Source organism: Oncorhynchus masou, unplaced genomic scaffold (genome assembly GCF_036934945.1).
Source record: "Oncorhynchus masou masou isolate Uvic2021 unplaced genomic scaffold, UVic_Omas_1.1 unplaced_scaffold_659, whole genome shotgun sequence".
Lineage (NCBI taxonomy): Eukaryota > Metazoa > Chordata > Actinopteri > Salmoniformes > Salmonidae > Oncorhynchus > Oncorhynchus masou.
In genome coordinates, this window is record NW_027013031.1 from 366,642 (window position 1) to 387,839 (window position 21,198).

A 21,198-nucleotide genomic window follows, 5' to 3' on the forward strand; every position below is an offset into this window, starting at 1 on the left:
ACCTGGTTAGTCAGTGTGTTCTGTCTGTCCCACCTGGTTAGTCAGTGTGTTCTGTCTGTCCCACCTGGTTAGTCAGTGTGTTCTGTCTGTCCCACCTGGTTAGTTAATGTGTTCTGTCTGTCCCACCTGGTTAGTTAATGTGTTCTGTCTGTCCCACCTGGTTAGTCAGTGTGTTCAGTCTGTCCCACCTGGTTAGTCAGTGTGTTCTGTCTGTCCCACCTGGTTAGTCAGTGTGTTCTGTCTGTCCCACCTGGTTAGTTAGTGTGTTCTGTCTGTCCCACCTGGTTAGTCAGTGTGTTCTGTCTGTCCCACCTGGTTAGTCAGTGTGTTCTGTCTGTCCCACCTGGTTAGTCAGTGTGTTCTGTCTGTCCCACCTGGTTAGTCAGTGTGTTCTGTCTGTCCCACCTGGTTAGTCAGTGTGTTCTGTCTGTCCCACCTGGTTAGTCAGTGTGTTCTGTCTGTCCCACCTGGTTAGTCAGTGTGTTCTGTCTGTCCCACCTGGTTAGTCAGTGTGTTCTGTCTGTCCCACCTGGTTAGTCAGTGTGTTCTGTCTGTCCCACCTGGTTAGTCAGTGTGTTCTGTCTGTCCCACCTGGTTAGTCAGTGTGTTCTGTCTGTCCCACCTGGTTAGTCAGTGTGTTCTGTCTGTCCCACCTGGTTAGTCAGTGTGTTCTGTCTGTCCCCCAGCTGGTTAGTTAGTGTGTTCTGTCTGTCCCACCTGGTTAGTCAGTGTGTTCTGTCTGTCCCACCTGGTTAGTCAGTGTGTTCTGTCTGTCCCACCTGGTTAGTCAGTGTGTTCTGTCTGTCCCACCTGGTTAGTCAGTGTGTTCTGTCTGTCCCAGCTGGTTAGTTAATGTGTTCTGTCTGTCCCAGCTGGTTAGTTAATGTGTTCTGTCTGTCCCACCTGGTTAGTCAGTGTGTTCTGTCTGTCCCAGCTGGTTAGTTAGTGTGTTCTGTCTGTCCCAGCTGGTTAGTTAATGTGTTCTGTCTGTCCCACCTGGTTAGTCAGTGTGTTCTGTCTGTCCCAGCTGGTTAGTTAGTGTGTTCTGTCTGTCCCACCTGGTTAGTTAGTGTGTTCTGTCTGTCCCAGCTGGTTGGTTAGTTAGTGTGTTCTGTCTGTCCCAGCTGGTTGGTTAGTTAGTGTGTTCTGTCTTGTCCCACCTGGTTAGTTAGTGTGTTCTGTCTGTCCCAGCTGGTTGGTTAGTTAGTGTGTTCTGTCTGTCCCAGCTGGTTGGTTAGTTAGTGTGTTCTGTCTGTCCCAGCTGTGTTTGTCTGTTCAGTTAGTTAGTGTGTTCTGTCTGTCCCAGTCAGTTAGTTAGTGTGTTTGGTTAGTTAGTTAGTTATTGTGTTCTGTCTGTCTCCTCAGGTCAGTTAGTTAGTGTGTTCTGTCTGTCTCCCTAGGTCAGTTAGTTAGTGTGTTCTGTCTGTCTCCCCAGGTCAGTTAGTTAGTGTGTTCTGTCTGTCTCCCCAGGTCAGTTAGTTAGTGTGTTCTGTCTGTCTCCCCAGGTCAGTTAGTTAGTGTGTTCTGTCTGTCTCCCCAGGTCAGTTAGTTAGTGTGTTCTGTCTGTCTCCCCAGGTCAGTTAGTTAGTTAGTGTGTTCTGTCTGTCTCCCCAGGTCAGTTAGTTAGTGTGTTCTGTCTGTCTCCCCAGGTCAGTTAGTTAGTGTGTTCTGTCTGTCTCCCAGGTCAGTTAGTTAGTTAGTGTGTTCTGTCTGTCTCCCCAGGTCAGTTAGTTAGTGTGTTCTGTCTGTCTCCTCAGGTCAGTTAGTTAGTGTGTTCTGTCTGTCTCCCTAGGTCAGTTAGTTAGTTAGTGTGTTCTGTCTGTCTCCCAGGTCAGTTAGTTAGTTAGTGTGTTCTGTCTGTCTCCCCAGGTCAGTTAGTTAGTTAGTGTGTTCTGTCTGTCTCCCCAGGTCAGTTAGTTAGTGTGTTCTGTCTGTCTCCCCAGGTCAGTTAGTTAGTGTGTTCTGTCTGTCTCCCAGGTCAGGTAGTTAGTTAGTGTTGTTCTGTCTGTCTCCCCAGGTCAGTTAGTTAGTTAGTGTGTTCTGTCTGTCTCCCTCAGGTCAGTTAGTTAGTGTGTTCTGTCTGTCTCCCCAGGTCAGTTAGTTAGTGTGTTCTGTCTGTCTCCCCAGGTCAGTTAGTTAGTGTGTTCTGTCTGTCTCCCCAGGTCAGTTAGTTAGTGTGTTCTGTCTGTTAGTGTGTTCTGTCTGTCTCCCCAGGTCAGTTAGTTAGTGTGTTCTGTCTGTCTCCCCAGGTCAGTTAGTTAGTGTGTTCTGTCTGTCTCCCCAGGTCAGTTAGTTAGTGTGTTCTGTCTGTCTCCCCAGGTCAGTTAGTTAGTGTGTTCTGTCTGTCTCCCCAGGTCAGTTAGTTAGTTAGTGTGTTCTGTCTGTCTCCCCAGGTCAGTTAGTTAGTGTGTTCTGTCTGTCTCCCCAGGTCAGTTAGTTAGTGTGTTCTGTCTGTCTCCCCAGGTCAGTTAGTTAGTGTGTTCTGTCTGTCTCCCCAGGTCAGTTAGTTAGTGTGTTCTGTCTGTCTCCCCAGGTCAGTTAGTTAGTGTGTTCTGTCTGTCTCCCCAGGTCAGTTAGTTAGTGTGTTCTGTCTGTCTCCCCAGGTCAGTTAGTTAGTGTGTTCTGTCTGTCTCCCCAGGTCAGTTAGTTAGTGTGTTCTGTCTGTCTCCCCAGGTCAGTTAGTTAGTGTGTTCTGTCTGTCTCCCCAGGTCAGTTAGTTAGTTAGTGTGTTCTGTCTGTCTCCCCAGGTCAGTTAGTTAGTGTGTTCTGTCTGTCTCCCCAGGTCAGTTAGTTAGTGTGTTCTGTCTGTCTCCCCAGGTCAGTTAGTTAGTGTGTTCTGTCTGTCTCCCCAGGTCAGTTAGTTAGTGTGTTCTGTCTGTCTCCCCAGGTCAGTTAGTTAGTGTGTTCTGTCTGTCTCCCCAGGTCAGTTAGTTAGTGTGTTCTGTCTGTCTCCCAGGTCAGTTAGTTAGTGTGTGTGTTCTGTCTGTCTCCCCAGGTCAGTTAGTTAGTGTGTTCTGTCTGTCTCCCCAGGTCAGTTAGTTAGTTAGTGTGTTCTGTCTGTCTCCCCAGGTCAGTTAGTTAGTGTGTTCTGTCTGTCTCCCCAGGTCAGTTAGTTAGTGTGTTCTGTCTGTCTCCAGGTCAGGTCAGTTAGTTAGTGTGTTCTGTCTGTCTCCCCAGGTCAGTTAGTTAGTGTGTTCTGTCTGTCTCCTCAGGTCAGTTAGTTAGTGTGTTCTGTCTGTCTCCCCAGGTCAGTTAGTTAGTGTGTTCTGTCTGTCTCCCCAGGTCAGTTAGTTAGTGTGTTCTGTCTGTCTCCCCAGGTCAGTTAGTTAGTGTGTTCTGTCTGTCTCCCCAGGTCAGTTAGTTAGTGTGTTCTGTCTGTCTCCCCAGGTCAGTTAGTTAGTGTGTTCTGTCTGTCTCCCCAGGTCAGTTAGTTAGTGTGTTCTGTCTGTCTCCCCAGGTCAGTTAGTTAGTTAGTGTGTTCTGTCTGTCTCCCCAGGTCAGTTAGTTAGTTAGTGTGTTCTGTCTGTCTCCCCAGGTCAGTTAGTTAGTTAGTGTGTTCTGTCTGTCTCCCCAGGTCAGTTAGTTAGTGTGTTCTGTCTGTCTCCCCAGGTCAGTTAGTTAGTGTGTTCTGTCTGTCTCCCCAGGTCAGTTAGTTAGTGTGTTCTGTCTGTCTCCCCAGGTCAGTTAGTTAGTGTGTTCTGTCTGTCTCCCCAGGTCAGTTAGTTAGTGTGTTCTGTCTGTCTCCCCAGGTCAGTTAGTTAGTGTGTTCTGTCTGTCTCCCCAGGTCAGTTAGTTAGTGTGTTCTGTCTGTCTCCCCAGGTCAGTTAGTTAGTGTGTTCTGTCTGTCTCCCCAGGTCAGTTAGTTAGTGTGTTCTGTCTGTCTCCCCAGGTCAGTTAGTTAGTGTGTTCTGTCTGTCTCCCCAGGTCAGTTAGTTAGTGTGTTCTGTCTGTCTCCCCAGGTCAGTTAGTTAGTGTGTTCTGTCTGTCTCCCCAGGTTAGTTAGTTAGTGTGTTCTGTCTGTCTCCCCAGGTCAGTTAGTTAGTGTGTTCTGTCTGTCTCCCCAGGTCAGTTAGTTAGTGTGTTCTGTCTGTCTCCCCAGGTCAGTTAGTTAGTGTGTTCTGTCTGTCTCCCCAGGTCAGTTAGTTAGTGTGTTCTGTCTGTCTCCCCAGGTCAGTTAGTTAGTGTGTTCTGTCTGTCTCCCCAGGTCAGTTAGTTAGTTGTGTGTTCTGTCTGTCTCCCCAGGTCAGTTAGTTAGTGTGTTCTGTCTGTCTCCCCAGGTCAGTTAGTTAGTGTGTTCTGTCTGTCTCCCCAGGTCAGTTAGTTAGTGTGTTCTGTCTGTCTCCCCAGGTCAGTTAGTTAGTGTGTTCTGTCTGTCTCCCCAGGTCAGTTAGTTAGTGTGTTCTGTCTGTCTCCCCAGGTCAGTTAGTTAGTGTGTTCTGTCTGTCTCCCCAGGTCAGTTAGTTAGTGTGTTCTGTCTGTCTCCCCAGGTCAGTTAGTTAGTGTGTTCTGTCTGTCTCCCCAGGTCAGTTAGTTAGTGTGTTCTGTCTGTCTCCCAGGTCAGTTAGTTAGTGTGTTCTGTCTGTCTCCCCAGGTCAGTTAGTTAGTGTGTTCTGTCTGTCTCCCCAGGTCAGTTAGTTAGTGTGTTCTGTCTGTCTCCCCAGGTCAGTTAGTTAGTGTGTTCTGTCTGTCTCCCCAGGTCAGTTAGTTAGTGTGTTCTGTCTGTCTCCCCAGGTCAGTTAGTTAGTGTGTTCTGTCTGTCTCCCCAGGTCAGTTAGTTAGTGTGTTCTGTCTGTCTCCCCAGGTCAGTTAGTTAGTGTGTTCTGTCTGTCTCCCCAGGTCAGTTAGTTAGTGTGTTCTGTCTGTCTCCCCAGGTCAGTTAGTTAGTGTGTTCTGTCTGTCTCCCCAGGTCAGTTAGTTAGTGTGTTCTGTCTGTCTCCCCAGGTCAGTTAGTTAGTGTGTTCTGTCTGTCTCCCCAGGTCAGTTAGTTAGTGTGTTCTGTCTGTCTCCCCAGGTCAGTTAGTTAGTGTGTTCTGTCTGTCTCCCCAGGTCAGTTAGTTAGTGTGTTCTGTCTGTCTCCCCAGGTCAGTTAGTTAGTGTGTTCTGTCTGTCTCCCCAGGTCAGTTAGTTAGTGTGTTCTGTCTGTCTCCCCAGGTCAGTTAGTTAGTTAGTGTGTTCTGTCTGTCTCCCCAGGTCAGTTAGTTAGTGTGTTCTGTCTGTCTCCTCAGGTCAGTTAGTTAGTGTGTTCTGTCTGTCTCCCAGGTCAGTTAGTTAGTGTGTTCTGGTCAGGTTAGTTAGTTAGTGTGTTCTGTCTGTCTCCCCAGGTCAGTTAGTTAGTGTGTTCTGTCTGTCTCCCCAGGTCAGTTAGTTAGTGTGTTCTGTCTGTCTCCCCAGGTCAGTTAGTTAGTGTGTTCTGTCTGTCTCCTCAGGTCAGTTAGTTAGTGTGTTCTGTCTGTCTCCCCAGGTCAGTTAGTTAGTGTGTTCTGTCTGTCTCCCCAGGTCAGTTAGTTAGTGTGTTCTGTCTGTCTCCTCAGGTCAGTTAGTTAGTGTGTTCTGTCTGTCTCCCCAGGTCAGTTAGTTAGTGTGTTCTGTCTGTCTCCCCAGGTCAGTTAGTTAGTGTGTTCTGTCTGTCTCCCCAGGTCAGTTAGTTAGTTAGTGTGTTCTGTCTGTCTCCCCAGGTCAGTTAGTTAGTGTGTTCTGTCTGTCTCCCCAGGTCAGTTAGTTAGTGTGTTCTGTCTGTCTCCCCAGGTCAGTTAGTTAGTGTGTTCTGTCTGTCTCCCCAGGTCAGTTAGTTAGTGTGTTCTGTCTGTCTCCCCAGGTCAGTTAGTTAGTGTGTTCTGTCTGTCTCCTCAGGTCAGTTAGTTAGTGTGTTCTGTCTGTCTCCCCAGGTCAGTTAGTTAGTGTGTTCTGTCTGTCTCCCCAGGTCAGTTAGTTAGTGTGTTCTGTCTGTCTCCCCAGGTCAGTTAGTTAGTGTGTTCTGTCTGTCTCCCCAGGTCAGTTAGTTAGTGTGTTCTGTCTGTCTCCCCAGGTCAGTTAGTTAGTGTGTTCTGTCTGTCTCCCCAGGTCAGTTAGTTAGTGTGTTCTGTCTGTCTCCCCAGGTCAGTTAGTTAGTGTGTTCTGTCTGTCTCCCCAGGTCAGTTAGTTAGTTCTGTGTTCTGTCTGTCTGTCTCCCCAGGTCAGTTAGTTAGTGTGTTCTGTCTGTCTCCCCAGGTCAGTTAGTTAGTGTGTTCTGTCTGTCTCCCCAGGTCAGTTAGTTAGTGTGTTCTGTCTGTCTCCCCAGGTCAGTTAGTTAGTGTGTTCTGTCTGTCTCCCCAGGTCAGTTAGTTAGTGTGTTCTGTCTGTCTCCCCAGGTCAGTTAGTTAGTGTGTTCTGTCTGTCTCCCCAGGTCAGTTAGTTAGTGTGTTCTGTCTGTCTCCCCAGGTCAGTTAGTTAGTGTGTTCTGTCTGTCTCCCCAGGTCAGTTAGTTAGTTAGTGTGTTCTGTCTGTCTCCCCAGGTCAGTTAGTTAGTGTGTTCTGTCTGTCTCCCTCAGGTCAGTTAGTTAGTGTGTTCTGTCTGTCTCCCCAGGTCAGTTAGTTAGTGTGTTCTGTCTGTCTCCCCAGGTCAGTTAGTTAGTGTGTTCTGTCTGTCTCCCCAGGTCAGTTAGTTAGTGTGTTCTGTCTGTCTCCCCAGGTCAGTTAGTTAGTGTGTTCTGTCTGTCTCCCCAGGTCAGTTAGTTAGTTAGTGTGTTCTGTCTGTCTCCCCAGGTCAGTTAGTTAGTGTGTTCTGTCTGTCTCCCCAGGTCAGTTAGTTAGTGTGTTCTGTCTGTCTCCCCAGGTCAGTTAGTTAGTGTGTTCTGTCTGTCTCCCCAGGTCAGTTAGTTAGTGTGTTCTGTCTGTCTCCCCAGGTCAGTTAGTTAGTGTGTTCTGTCTGTCTCCCCAGGTCAGTTAGTTAGTGTGTTCTGTCTGTCTCCCCAGGTCAGTTAGTTAGTGTGTTCTGTCTGTCTCCCCAGGTCAGTTAGTTAGTGTGTTCTTCTGTCAGTTAGTTAGTGTGTTCTGTCTGTCTCCCAGGTCAGTTAGTTAGTGTGTTCTGTCTGTCTCCCCAGGTCAGTTAGTTAGTGTGTTCTGTCTGTCTCCCCAGGTCAGTTAGTTAGTGTGTTCTGTCTGTTAGTTAGTTAGTGTGTTCTGTCTGTCTCCCCAGGTCAGTTAGTTAGTGTGTTCTGTCTGTCTCCCCAGGTCAGTTAGTTAGTGTGTTCTGTCTGTCTCCCCAGGTCAGTTAGTTAGTGTGTTCTGTCTGTCTCCCCAGGTCAGTTAGTTAGTGTGTTCTGTCTGTCTCCCCAGGTCAGTTAGTTAGTGTGTTCTGTCTGTCTCCCCAGGTCAGTTAGTTAGTGTGTTCTGTCTGTCTCCCCAGGTCAGTTAGTTAGTGTGTTCTGTCTGTCTCCCCAGGTCAGTTAGTTAGTGTGTTCTGTCTGTCTCCCCAGGTCAGTTAGTTAGTGTGTTCTGTCTGTCTCCCCAGGTCAGTTAGTTAGTGTGTTCTGTCTGTCTCCCCAGGTCAGTTAGTTAGTGTGTTCTGTCTGTCTCCCCAGGTCAGTTAGTTAGTTAGTTAGTTAGTGTGTTCTGTCTGTCTCCCCAGGTCAGTTAGTTAGTGTGTTCTGTCTGTCTCCCCAGGTCAGTTAGTTAGTGTGTTCTGTCTGTCTCCCCAGGTCAGTTAGTTAGTGTGTTCTGTCTGTCTCCCCAGGTCAGTTAGTTAGTGTGTTCTGTCTGTCTCCCCAGGTCAGTTAGTTAGTGTGTTCTGTCTGTCTCCCCAGGTCAGTTAGTTAGTGTGTTCTGTCTGTCTCCCCAGGTCAGTTAGTTAGTAGTGTGTTCTGTCTGTCTCCCCAGGTCAGTTAGTTAGTGTGTTCTGTCTGTCTCCCCAGGTCAGTTAGTTAGTGTGTTCTGTCTGTCTCCCCAGGTCAGTTAGTTAGTGTGTTCTGTCTGTCTCCCCAGGTCAGTTAGTTAGTGTGTTCTGTCTGTCTCCCCAGGTCAGTTAGTTAGTGTGTTCTGTCTGTCTCCCCAGGTCAGTTAGTTAGTGTGTTCTGTCTGTCTCCCCAGGTCAGTTAGTTAGTGTGTTCTGTCTGTCTCCCCAGGTCAGTTAGTTAGTGTGTTCTGTCTGTCTCCCCAGGTCAGTTAGTTAGTTAGTGTGTTCTGTCTGTCTCCCAGGTCAGGTGTTCTGTCTGTCTCCCAGGTCAGTTAGTTAGTGTGTTCTGTCTGTCTCCCCAGGTCAGTTAGTTAGTGTGTTCTGTCTGTCTCCCCAGGTCAGTTAGTTAGTGTGTTCTGTCTGTCTCCCAGGTCAGTTAGTTAGTGTGTTCTGTCTGTCTCCTCAGGTCAGTTAGTTAGTGTGTTCTGTCTGTCTCCCCAGGTCAGTTAGTTAGTGTGTTCTGTCTCCCCAGGTCAGTTAGTTAGTTAGTGTGTTCTGTCTGTCTCCCCAGGTCAGTTAGTTAGTGTGTTCTGTCTGTCTCCCCAGGTCAGTTAGTTAGTGTGTTCTGTCTGTCTCCCCAGGTCAGTTAGTTAGTGTGTTCTGTCTGTCTCCCCAGGTCAGTTAGTTAGTGTGTTCTGTCTGTCTCCCCAGGTCAGTTAGTTAGTGTGTTCTGTCTGTCTCCCCAGGTCAGTTAGTTAGTGTGTTCTGTCTGTCTCCCCAGGTCAGTTAGTTAGTGTGTTCTGTCTGTCTCCCCAGGTCAGTTAGTTAGTGTGTTCTGTCTGTCTCCCCAGGTCAGTTAGTTAGTGTGTTCTGTCTGTCTCCCCAGGTCAGTTAGTTAGTGTGTTCTGTCTGTCTCCCCAGGTCAGTTAGTTAGTGTGTTCTGTCTGTCTCCCAGGTCAGTTAGTTAGTGTGTTCTGTCTGTCTCCCCAGGTCAGTTAGTTAGTGTGTTCTGTCTGTCTCCCAGGTCAGTTAGTTAGTGTGTTCTGTCTGTCTCCCCAGGTCAGTTAGTTAGTGTGTTCTGTCTGTCTCCCCAGGTCAGTTAGTTAGTGTGTTCTGTCTGTCTCCCCAGGTCAGTTAGTTAGTGTGTTCTGTCTGTCTCCCCAGTCAGTCAGTTAGTTAGTGTGTTCTGTCTGTCTCCCCAGGTCAGTTAGTTAGTGTGTTCTGTCTGTCTCCCCAGGTCAGTTAGTTAGTGTGTTCTGTCTGTCTCCCCAGGTCAGTTAGTTAGTGTGTTCTGTCTGTCTCCCCAGGTCAGTTAGTTAGTGTGTTCTGTCTGTCTCCCAGGTCAGTTAGTTAGTGTGTTCTGTCTGTCTCCCAGGTCAGTTAGTTAGTGTGTTCTGTCTGTCTCCCCAGGTCAGTTAGTTAGTGTGTTCTGTCTGTCTTCTGTCTGTCTGTCCCCAGGTCAGTTAGTTAGTGTGTTCTGTCTGTCTCCCCAGGTCAGTTAGTTAGTGTGTTCTGTCTGTCTCCCCAGGTCAGTTAGTTAGTGTGTTCTGTCTGTCTCCCCAGGTCAGTTAGTTAGTGTGTTCTCCCAGGTCAGTTAGTTAGTTAGTGTGTCTGTCTCCCCAGGTCAGTTAGTTAGTTAGTGTGTTCTGTCTGTCTCCCCAGGTCAGTTAGTTAGTGTGTTCTGTCTGTCTCCCCAGGTCAGTTAGTTAGTGTGTTCTGTCTGTCTCCCCAGGTCAGTTAGTGTGTTCTGTCTGTCTCCCCAGGTCAGTTAGTGTGTTCTGTCTGTCTCCCCAGGTCAGTTAGTTAGTTAGTGTGTTCTGTCTGTCTCCCCAGGTCAGTTAGTTAGTGTGTTCTGTCTGTCTCCCCAGGTCAGTTAGTTAGTGTGTTCTGTCTGTCTCCCCAGGTCAGTTAGTTAGTGTGTTCTGTCTGTCTCAGGTCCCCAGGTCAGTTAGTTAGTGTGTTCTGTCTGTCTCCCCAGGTCAGTTAGTTAGTGTGTTCTGTCTGTCTCCCCAGGTCAGTTAGTTAGTGTGTTCTGTCTGTCTCCCCAGGTCAGTTAGTTAGTGTGTTCTGTCTGTCTCCCCAGGTCAGTTAGTTAGTGTGTTCTGTCTGTCTCCCAGGTCAGTCAGTTAGTTAGTGTGTTCTGTCTGTCTCCCCAGGTCAGTTAGTTAGTGTGTTCTGTCTGTCTCCCCAGGTCAGTTAGTTAGTGTGTTCTGTCTGTCTCCCCAGGTCAGTTAGTTAGTGTGTTCTGTCTGTCTCCCCCAGGTCAGTTAGTTAGTTAGTGTGTTCTGTCTGTCTCCCCAGGTCAGTTAGTTAGTGTGTTCTGTCTGTCTCCTCCCAGGTCAGTTAGTTAGTGTGTTCTGTCTGTCTCCCCAGGTCAGTTAGTTAGTGTGTTCTGTCTGTCTCCCCAGGTCAGTTAGTTAGTGTCTGTTCTGTCTGTCTGTCCCCAGGTCAGTTAGTTAGTGTGTTCTGTCTGTCTCCCCAGGTCAGTTAGTTAGTGTGTTCTGTCTGTCTCCCCAGGTCAGTTAGTTAGTGTGTTCTGTCTGTCTCCCCAGGTCAGTTAGTTAGTGTGTTCTGTCTGTCTCCCCAGGTCAGTTAGTTAGTGTGTTCTGTCTGTCTCCCCAGGTCAGTTAGTTAGTGTGTTCTGTCTGTCTCCCCAGGTCAGTTAGTTAGTGTGTTCTGTCTGTCTCCCCAGGTCAGTTAGTTAGTTAGTGTGTTCTGTCTGTCTCCCCAGGTCAGTTAGTTAGTGTGTTCTGTCTGTCTCCCCAGGTCAGTTAGTTAGTGTGTTCTGTCTGTCTCCCCAGGTCAGTTAGTTAGTGTGTTTTGTCTGTCTGTCTCCCCAGGTCAGTTAGTTAGTGTGTTCTGTCTGTCTCCCCAGGTCAGTTAGTTAGTGTGTTCTGTCTGTCTCCCCAGGTCAGTTAGTTAGTGTGTTCTGTCTGTCTCCCCAGGTCAGTTAGTTAGTGTGTTCTGTCTGTCTCCCCAGGTCAGTTAGTTAGTGTGTTCTGTCTGTCTCCCCAGGTCAGTTAGTTAGTGTGTTCTGTCTGTCTCCCCAGGTCAGTTAGTTAGTGTGTTCTGTCTGTCTCCCCAGGTCAGTTAGTTAGTGTGTTCTGTCTGTCTCCCCAGGTCAGTTAGTTAGTGTGTTCTGTCTGTCTCCCAGGTCAGTTAGTTAGTGTGTTCTGTCTGTCTCCCCAGGTCTGTCTGTCTCCCCAGTTAGTTAGTGTGTTCTGTCTGTCTCCCCAGGTCAGTTAGTTAGTGTGTTCTGTCTGTCTCCCCAGGTCAGTTAGTTAGTTAGTGTGTTCTGTCTGTCTCCCCAGGTCAGTTAGTTAGTGTGTTCTGTCTGTCTCCCCAGGTCAGTTAGTTAGTGTGTTCTGTCTGTTAGGTCAGTTAGTGTGTTCTGTCTGTCTCCCCAGGTCAGTTAGTTAGTGTGTTCTGTCTGTCTCCCCAGGTCAGTTAGTTAGTGTGTTCTGTCTGTCTCCCCAGGTCAGTTAGTTAGTGTGTTCTGTCTGTCTCCCCAGGTCAGTTAGTCTGTCTCCCCAGGTAGTTAGTGTGTTCTGTCTGTCTCCCCAGGTCAGTTAGTTAGTGTGTTCTGTCTGTCTCCCCAGGTCAGTTAGTTAGTTAGTGTGTTCTTCTGTCTCCCCAGGTCAGTTAGTTAGTGTGTTCTGTCTGTCTCCCCAGGTCAGTTAGTTAGTGTGTTCTGTCTGTCTCCCCAGGTCAGTTAGTTAGTGTGTTCTGTCTGTCTCCCCAGGTCAGTTAGTTAGTGTGTTCTGTCTGTCTCCCCAGGTCAGTTAGTTAGTTAGTGTGTTCTGTCTGTCTCCCCAGGTCAGTTAGTTAGTGTGTTCTGTCTGTCTCCCCAGGTCAGTTAGTTAGTGTGTTCTGTCTGTCTCCCCAGGTCAGTTAGTTAGTGTGTTCTGTCTGTCTCCCCAGGTCAGTTAGTTAGTGTGTTCTGTCTGTCTCCTCAGGTCAGTTAGTTAGTGTGTTCTGTCTGTCTCCCAGGTCAGTCTGTCAGTTAGTTAGTTAGTGTGTTCTGTCTGTCTCCCCAGGTCAGTTAGTTAGTTAGTGTGTTCTGTCTGTCTCCCCAGGTCAGTTAGTTAGTGTGTTCTGTCTGTCTCCCCAGGTCAGTTAGTTAGTGTGTTCTGTCTGTCTCCCCAGGTCAGTTAGTTAGTGTGTTCTGTCTGTCTCCCCAGGTCAGTTAGTTAGTGTGTTCTGTCTGTCTCCCCAGGTCAGTTAGTTAGTGTGTTCTGTCTGTCTCCCCAGGTCAGTTAGTTAGTTAGTGTGTTCTGTCTGTCTCCCCAGGTCAGTTAGTTAGTTAGTGTGTTCTGTCTGTCTCCCCAGGTCAGTTAGTTAGTGTGTTCTGTCTGTCTCCTCAGGTCAGTTAGTTAGTGTGTTCTGTCTGTCTCCCCAGGTCAGTTAGTTAGTGTGTTCTGTCTGTCTCCCCAGGTCAGTTAGTTAGTTAGTGTGTTCTGTCTGTCTCCCCAGGTCAGTTAGTTAGTGTGTTCTGTCTGTCTCCCCAGGTCAGTTAGTTAGTGTGTTCTGTCTGTCTCCCCAGGTCAGTTAGTTAGTGTGTTCTGTCTGTCTCCCCAGGTCAGTTAGTTAGTGTGTTCTGTCTGTCTCCCCAGGTCAGTTAGTTAGTGTGTTCTGTCTGTCTCCCCAGGTCAGTTAGTTAGTGTGTTCTGTCTGTCCCCAGGTCAGTTAGTTAGTGTGTTCTGTCTGTCTCCCCAGGTCAGTTAGTTAGTGTGTTCTGTCTGTCTCCCAGGTCAGTTAGTTAGTGTGTTCTGTCTGTCTCCCCAGGTCAGTTAGTTAGTGTGTTCTGTCTGTCTCCCCAGGTCAGTTAGTTAGTGTGTTCTGTCTGTCTCCCCAGGTCAGTTAGTTAGTGTGTTCTGTCTGTCTCCCCAGGTCAGTTAGTTAGTGTGTTCTGTCTGTCTCCCCAGGTCAGTTAGTTAGTTAGTGTGTTCTGTCTGTCTCCCCAGGTCAGTTAGTTAGTGTGTTCTGTCTGTCTCCCCAGGTCAGTTAGTTAGTTAGTGTGTTCTGTCTGTCTCCCCAGGTCAGTTAGTTAGTGTGTTCTGTCTGTCTCCCCAGGTCAGTTAGTTAGTTAGTGTGTTCTGTCTGTCTCCCCAGGTCAGTTAGTTAGTGTGTTCTGTCTGTCTCCCCAGGTCAGTTAGTTAGTTAGTGTGTTCTGTCTGTCTCCCCAGGTCAGTTAGTTAGTGTGTTCTGTCTGTCTCCCCAGGTCAGTTAGTTAGTGTGTTCTGTCTGTCTCCCCAGGTCAGTTAGTTAGTGTGTTCTGTCTGTCTCCCAGGTCAGTTAGTTAGTGTGTGTCTCCCAGGTCTGTCTCTCCCCAGGTCAGTTAGTTAGTGTGTTCTGTCTGTCTCCCCAGGTCAGTTAGTTAGTGTGTTCTGTCTGTCTCCCCAGGTCAGTTAGTTAGTGTGTTCTGTCTGTCTCCCCAGGTCAGTTAGTTAGTGTGTTCTGTCTGTCTCCCCAGGTCAGTTAGTTAGTGTGTTCTGTCTGTCTCCCCAGGTCAGTTAGTTAGTGTGTTCTGTCTGTCTCCCCAGGTCAGTTAGTTAGTGTGTTCTGTCTGTCTCCCCAGGTCAGTTAGTTAGTGTGTTCTGTCTGTCTCCCCAGGTCAGTTAGTTAGTGTGTTCTGTCTGTCTCCCCAGGTCAGTTAGTTAGTGTGTTCTGTCTGTCTCCCCAGGTCAGTTAGTTAGTGTGTTCTGTCTGTCTCCCCAGGTCAGTTAGTTAGTGTGTTCTGTCTGTCTCCCCAGGTCAGTTAGTTAGTGTGTTCTGTCTGTCTCCCCAGGTCAGTTAGTTAGTTGTGTTCTGTCTGTCTCCCCAGGTCAGTTAGTTAGTTAGTGTGTTCTGTCTGTCTCCCCAGGTCAGTTAGTTAGTGTGTTCTGTCTGTCTCCCCAGGTCAGTTAGTTAGTTAGTGTGTTCTGTCTGTCTCCCCAGGTCAGTTAGTTAGTGTGTTCTGTCTGTCTCCCCAGGTCAGTTAGTTAGTTAGTGTGTTCTGTCTGTCTCCCCAGGTCAGTTAGTTAGTGTGTTCTGTCTGTCTCCCCAGGTCAGTTAGTTAGTGTGTTCTGTCTGTCTCCAGGTCAGTCAGTTAGTTTAGTTAGTGTGTTCTGTCTGTCTCCCAGGTCAGTTAGTTAGTGTGTTCTGTCTGTCTCCCCAGGTCAGTTAGTTAGTGTGTTCTGTCTGTCTCCCCAGGTCAGTTAGTTAGTGTGTTCTGTCTGTCTCCCCAGGTCAGTTAGTTAGTGTGTTCTGTCTGTCTCCCCAGGTCAGTTAGTTAGTGTGTTCTTCTGTCTCTGTCAGTTAGTTAGTTAGTGTGTTCTGTCTGTCTCCCCAGGTCAGTTAGTTAGTGTGTTCTGTCTGTCTCCCCAGGTCAGTTAGTTAGTGTGTTCTGTCTGTCTCCCCAGGTCAGTTAGTTAGTGTGTTCTGTCTGTCTCCCCAGGTCAGTTAGTTAGTGTGTTCTGTCTGTCTCCCCAGGTCAGTTAGTTAGTGTGTTCTGTCTGTCTCCCCAGGTCAGTTAGTTAGTGTGTTCTGTCTGTCTCCCCAGGTCAGTTAGTTAGTGTGTTCTGTCTGTCTCCCCAGGTCAGTTAGTTAGTGTGTTCTGTCTGTCTCCCCAGGTCAGTTAGTTAGTTAGTGTGTTCTGTCTGTCTCCCCAGGTCAGGTTAGTTAGTGTGTTCTGTCTGTCTCCCCAGGTCAGTTAGTTAGTGTGTTCTGTCTGTCTCCCCAGGTCAGTTAGTTAGTGTGTTCTGTCTGTCTCCCCAGGTCAGTTAGTTAGTGTGTTCTGTCTGTCTCCCCAGGTCAGTTAGTTAGTGTGTTCTGTCTGTCTCCCCAGGTCAGTTAGTTAGTGTGTTCTGTCTGTCTCCCCAGGTCAGGTCAGGTCAGTTAGTTAGTGTGTTCTGTCTGTCTCCCCAGGTCAGTTAGTTAGTGTGTTCTGTCTGTCTCCCCAGGTCAGTTAGTTAGTGTGTTCTGTCTGTCTCCCCAGGTCAGTTAGTTAGTGTGTTCTGTCTGTCTCCCCAGGTCAGTTAGTTAGTTGTGTTCTGTCTGTCTCCCCAGGTCAGTTAGTTAGTGTGTTCTGTCTGTCTCCCCAGGTCAGTTAGTTAGTGTGTTCTGTCTGTCTCCCAGGTCAGGTCAGTTAGTTAGTGTGTTCTGTCTGTCTCCCCAGGTCAGTTAGTTAGTTAGTGTGTTCTGTCTGTCTCCCCAGGTCAGTTAGTTAGTGTGTTCTGTCTGTCTCCCCCAGTGTGTTCTGTCTGTCTCAGTCAGTTAGTTAGTGTGTTCTGTCTGTCTCCCCAGGTCAGTTAGTTAGTGTGTTCTGTCTGTCTCCTCAGGTCAGTTAGTTAGTGTGTTCTGTCTGTCTCCCCAGGTCAGTTAGTTAGTGTGTTCTGTCTGTCTCCCCAGGTCAGTTAGTTAGTGTGTTCTGTCTGTCTCCCCAGGTCAGTTAGTTAGTGTGTTCTGTCTGTCTCCCCAGGTCAGTGTGTTAGTTAGTTAGTGTGTTCTGTCTGTCTCCCCAGGTCAGTTAGTTAGTGTGTTCTGTCTGTCTCCCCAGGTCAGTTAGTTAGTGTGTTCTGTCTGTCTCCCCAGGTCAGTTAGTTAGTGTGTTCTGTCTGTCTCCCCAGGTCAGTTAGTTAGTGTGTTCTGTCTGTCTCCCCAGGTCAGTTAGTTAGTGTGTTCTGTCTGTCTCCCCAGGTCAGTTAGTTAGTGTGTTCTGTCTGTCTCCCCAGGTCAGTTAGTTAGTGTGTTCTGTCTGTCTCCCCAGGTCTCTGTCTGTCCAGGTCAGTTAGTTAGTGTGTTCTGTCTGTCTCCCCAGGTCAGTTAGTTAGTGTGTTCTGTCTGTCTCCCCAGGTCAGTTAGTTAGTGTGTTCTGTCTGTCTCCCCAGGTCAGTTAGTTAGTGTGTTCTGTCTGTCTCCCCAGGTCAGTTAGTTAGTGTGTTCTGTCTGTCTCCCCAGGTCAGTTAGTTAGTGTGTTCTGTCTGTCTCCCAGGTCAGTTAGTTAGTGTGTTCTGTCTGTCTCCCAGGTCAGTTAGTTAGTGTGTTCTGTCTGTCTCCCCAGGTCAGTTAGTTAGTGTGTTCTGTCTGTCTCCCCAGGTCAGTTAGTTAGTGTGTTCTGTCTGTCTCCCAGGTCAGTTAGTTAGTGTGTTCTGTCTGTCTCCCAGGTCAGTTAGTTAGTGTGTTCTGTCTGTTCCCCAGGTCAGTTAGTTAGTGTGTTCTGTCTGTCTCCCCAGGTCAGTTAGTTAGTGTGTTCTGTCTGTCTCCCCAGGTCAGTTAGTTAGTGTGTTCTGTCTGTCTCCCCAGGTCAGTTAGTTAGTGTGTTCTGTCTGTCTCCCCAGGTCAGTTAGTTAGTGTGTTCTGTCTGTCTCCCCAGGTCAGTTAGTTAGTGTGTTCTGTCTGTCTCCCAGGTCAGTTAGTTAGTGTGTTCTGTCTGTCTCCCCAGGTAGTTAGTTAGTGTGTTCTGTCTGTCTCCCAGGTCAGTTAGTTAGTTAGTGTGTTCTGTCTGTCTCCCAGGTCAGTTAGTTAGTTAGTGTGTTCTGTCTGTCTCCCCAGGTCAGTTAGTTAGTGTGTTCTGTCTGTCTCCCCAGGTCAGTTAGTTAGTGTGTTCTGTCTGTCTCCCCAGGTCAGTTAGTTAGTGTGTTCTGTCTGTCTCCCCAGGTCAGTTAGTTAGTGTGTTCTGTCTGTCTCCCCAGGTCAGTTAGTTAGTGTGTTCTGTCTGTCTCCCCAGGTCAGTTAGTTAGTGTGTTCTGTCTGTCTCCCCAGGTCAGTTAGTTAGTGTGTTCTGTCTGTCTCCCCAGGTCAGTTAGTTAGTTAGTGTGTTCTGTCTGTCTCCCCAGGTCAGTTAGTTAGTGTGTTCTGTCTGTCTCAGTTAGTTAGTGTGTTCCCCAGGTCAGTTAGTTAGTGTGTTCTGTCTGTCTCCCCAGGTCAGTTAGTTAGTTAGTGTGTTCTGTCTGTCTCCCAGGTCAGTTAGTTAGTGTGTTCTGTCTGTCTCCAGGTCAGGTTAGTTAGTTAGTGTGTTCTGTCTGTCTCCCCAGGTCAGTTAGTTAGTGTGTTCTGTCTGTCTCCCCAGGTCAGTTAGTTAGTGTGTTCTGTCTGTCTCCAGGTCAGTTCAGTTAGTTAGTGTGTTCTGTCTGTCTCCCCAGGTCAGTTAGTTAGTTAGTGTGTTCTGTCTGTCTCCCCAGGTCAGTTAGTTAGTGTGTTCTGTCTGTCTCCCCAGGTCAGTTAGTTAGTGTGTTCTGTCTGTCTCCCAGGTCAGTTAGTTAGTGTGTTCTGTCTGTCTCCCCAGGTCAGTTAGTTAGTGTGTTCTGTCTGTCTCCCCAGGTCAGTTAGTTAGTTAGTGTGTTCTGTCTGTCTCCCCAGGTCAGTTAGTTAGTTGTGTGTTCTGTCTGTCTCCCAGGTCAGTTAGTTAGTGTGTTCTGTCTGTCTCCCCAGGTCAGTTAGTTAGTGTGTTCTGTCTGTCTCCCCAGGTCAGTTAGTTAGTTAGTGTGTTCTGTCTGTCTGTCTCCCAGGTCAGTTAGTTAGTGTGTTCTGTCTGTCTCCCAGGTCAGTTAGTTAGTGTGTTCTGTCTGTCTCCCCAGGTCAGTTAGTTAGTGTGTTCTGTCTGTTAGTGTGTTCTGTCTGTCTCCCCAGGGTTAGTTAGTTAGTGTGTTCTGTCTGTCTCCTCAGGTCAGTTAGTTAGTGTGTTCTGTCTGTCTCCCCAGGTCAGTTAGTTAGTGTGTTCTGTCTGTCTCCCCAGGTCAGTTAGTTAGTGTGTTCTGTCTGTCTCCCAGGTCAGGTTAGTGTGTTCTGTCTGTCTCCCCAGGTCAGTTAGTGTGTTCTGTCTGTCTCCCCAGGTCAGTTAGTTAGTTAGTGTGTTCTGTCTGTCTCCCCAGGTCAGTTAGTTAGTTAGTGTGTTCTGTCTGTCTCCCCAGGTCAGTTAGTTAGTGTGTTCTGTCTGTCTCCCAGGTCAGTTAGTTAGTGTGTTCAGTTAGTGTGTCTGTCTCCCCAGGTCAGTTAGTTAGTGTGTTCTGTCTGTCTCCCCAGGTCAGTTAGTTAGTGTGTTCTGTCTGTCTCCCCAGGTCAGTTAGTTAGTGTGTTCTGTCTGTCTCCCCAGGTCAGTTAGTTAGTGTGTTCTGTCTGTCTCCCCAGGTCAGTTAGTTAGTGTGTTCTGTCTGTCTCCCCAGGTCAGTTAGTTAGTGTGTTCTGTCTGTCTCCCCAGGTCAGTTAGTTAGTGTGTTCTGTCTGTCTCCCCAGGTCAGTTAGTTAGTGTGTTCTGTCTGTCTCCCCAGGTCAGTTAGTTAGTGTGTTCTGTCTGTCTCCCCAGGTCAGTTAGTTAGTTATGTGTTCTGTCTGTTAGTTAGTGTGTTCTGTCTGTCTCCCCAGGTCAGTTAGTTAGTGTGTTCTGTCTGTCTCCCCAGGTCAGTTAGTTAGTGTGTTCTGTCTGTCTCCCCAGGTCAGTTAGTTAGTGTGTTCTGTCTGTCTCCCCAGGTCAGTTAGTTAGTGTGTTCTGTCTGTCTCCCCAGGTCAGTTAGTTAGTGTGTTCTGTCTGTCTCCCCAGGTCAGTTAGTTAGTGTGTTCTGTCTGTCTCCCCAGGTCAGTTAGTTAGTGTGTTCTGTCTGTCTCCCAGGTCAGTTAGTTAGTGTGTTCTGTCTGTCTCCCCAGTGTGTTCTGTCTGTCAGGTCAGTTAGTTAGTGTGTTCTGTCTGTCTCCCAGGTCAGGTCAGTTAGTTAGTGTGTTCTGTCTGTCTCCCCAGGTCAGTTAGTTAGTGTGTTCTGTCTGTCTCCCCAGGTCAGTTAGTTAGTGTGTTCTGTCTGTCTCCCCAGGTCAGTTAGTTAGTGTGTTCTGTCTGTCTCCCCAGGTCAGTTAGTTAGTGTGTTCTGTCTGTCTCCCAGGTCAGTTAGTTAGTGTGTTCTGTCTGTCTCCCAGGTCAGTTAGTTAGTTAGTGTGTTCTGTCTGTCTCCCAGGTCAGGTCAGTTAGTTAGTGTGTTCTGTCTGTCTCCCCAGGTCAGTTAGTTAGTTGTGTTCTGTCTGTCTCCCCAGGTCAGTTAGTTAGTGTGTTCTGTCTGTCTCCTCAGGTCAGTTAGTTAGTGTGTTCTGTCTGTCTCCCCAGGTCAGTTAGTTAGTGTGTTCTGTCTGTCTCCCCAGGTCAGTTAGTTAGTGTGTTCTGTCTGTCTCCCCAGGTCAGTTAGTTAGTGTGTTCTGTCTGTCTCCCAGGTCAGTTAGTTAGTGTGTTCTGTCTGTCTCCCAGGTCAGTTAGTTAGTGTGTTCTGTCTGTCTCCCCAGGTCAGTTAGTTAGTGTGTTCTGTCTGTCTCCCCAGGTCAGTTAGTTAGTAGTGTGTTCTGTCTGTCTCCCCAGGTCAGTTAGTTAGTGTGTTCTGTCTGTCTCCCCAGGTCAGTTAGTTAGTGTGTTCTGTCTGTCTCCCAGGTCAGTTAGTTAGTTAGTGTGTTCTGTCTGTCTCCCAGGTCAGTTAGTTAGTGTGTTCTGTCTGTCTCCCCAGGTCAGTTAGTTAGTGTGTTCTGTCTGTCTCCCAGGTCAGTTAGTTAGTGTGTTCTGTCTGTCTCCCAGGTCAGTTAGTTAGTGTGTTCTGTCTGTCTCCCCAGGTCAGTGTGTTCTGTCTGTCTCCCAGGTCAGTTAGTTAGTGTGTTCTGTCTGTCTCCCCAGGTCAGTTAGTTAGTGTGTTCTGTCTGTCTCCCCAGGTCAGTTAGTTAGTGTGTTCTGTCTGTCTCCCCAGGTCAGTTAGTTAGTGTGTTCTGTCTGTCTCCCCAGGTCAGTTAGTTAGTGTGTTCTGTCTGTCTCCCCCAGGTCAGTTAGTTAGTGTGTTCTGTCTGTCTCCCCAGGTCAGTTAGTTAGTGTGTTCTGTCTGTCTCCCCCCAGGTCAGTTAGTTAGTGTGTTCTGTCTGTCTCCCCAGGTCAGTTAGTTAGTGTGTTCTGTCTGTCTCCCCAGGTCAGTTAGTTAGTGTGTTCTGTCTGTCTCCCCAGGTCAGTTAGTTAGTGTGTTCTGTCTGTCTCCCAGGTCAGTTAGTTAGTGTGTTCTGTCTGTCTCCCCAGGTCAGTTAGTTAGTTAGTGTGTTCTGTCTGTCTCCCCAGGTCAGTTAGTTAGTGTGTTCTGTCTGTCTCCCCAGGTCAGTTAGTTAGTGTGTTCTGTCTGTCTCCCCAGGTCAGTTAGTTAGTGTGTTCTGTCTGTCTCCCCAGGTCAGTTAGTTAGTGTGTTCTGTCTGTCTCCCCAGGTCAGTTAGTGTGTTCTGTCTGTCTCCTCAGGTCAGTTAGTTAGTGTGTTCTGTCTGTCTCCTCAGGTCAGTTAGTTAGTGTGTTCTGTCTGTCTCCCCAGGTCAGTTAGTTAGGTCAGGTCAGTTAGTTAGTGTGTTCTGTCTGTCTCCCCAGGTCAGTTAGTTAGTGTGTTCTGTCTGTCTCCCAGGTCAGTTAGTTAGTGTGTTCTGTCTGTCTCCCCAGGTCAGTTAGTTAGTGTGTTCTGTCTGTCTCCCAGGTCAGTTAGTTAGTGTGTTCTGTCTGTCTCCCCAGGTCAGTTAGTTAGTGTGTTCTGTCTGTCTCCCCAGGTCAGTTAGTTAGTGTGTTCTGTCTGTCTCCCAGGTCAGTTAGTTAGTGTGTTCTGTCTGTCTCCCCAGGTCAGTTAGTTAGTGTGTTCTGTCTGTTCCTGTCAGTTAGTTAGTAGTTAGTGTGTTCTGTCTGTCTCCCCAGGTCAGTTAGTTAGTGTGTTCTGTCTGTCTCCCCAGGTCAGTTAGTTAGTTAGTGTGTTCTGTCTGTCTCCCAGGTCAGTTAGTTAGTGTGTTCTGTCTGTCTCCCCAGGTCAGTTAGTTAGTTAGTGTTCTGTCTGTCTCCCAGGTCAGTTAGTTAGTGTGTTCTGTCTGTCTCCCAGGTCAGTTAGTTAGTGTGTTCTGTCTGTCTCCCCAGGTCAGTTAGTTAGTTAGTGTGTTCTGTCTGTCTCCTCAGGTCAGTTAGTTAGTGTGTTCTGTCTGTCTCCCCAGGTCAGTCAGGTCAGTTGTTAGTGTGTTCTGTCTGTCTCTCCAGGTCAGTTAGTTAGTGTGTTCTGTCTGTCAGGTTAGTTAGTTATGTGTTCTGTCTGTCTCCTCAGGTCAGTTAGTTAGTGTGTTCTGTCTGTCTCCCCAGGTCAGTTAGTTAGTGTGTTCTGTCTGTCTCCTCAGGTCAGTTAGTTAGTGTGTTCTGTCTGTCTCCCAGGTCAGTTAGTTAGTTAGTGTGTTCTGTCTGTCTCCCCAGGTCAGTTAGTGCTTAGTTAGTGTGGTCTGTCTGTTCAGTTAGTTAGTGTGTTCTGTCTGTCTCCCCAGGTCAGTTAGTTAGTCTGTCTCCTCAGGCTTAGTTAGTGTGTTCTGTCTGTCTCCCCAGGTCAGTTAGT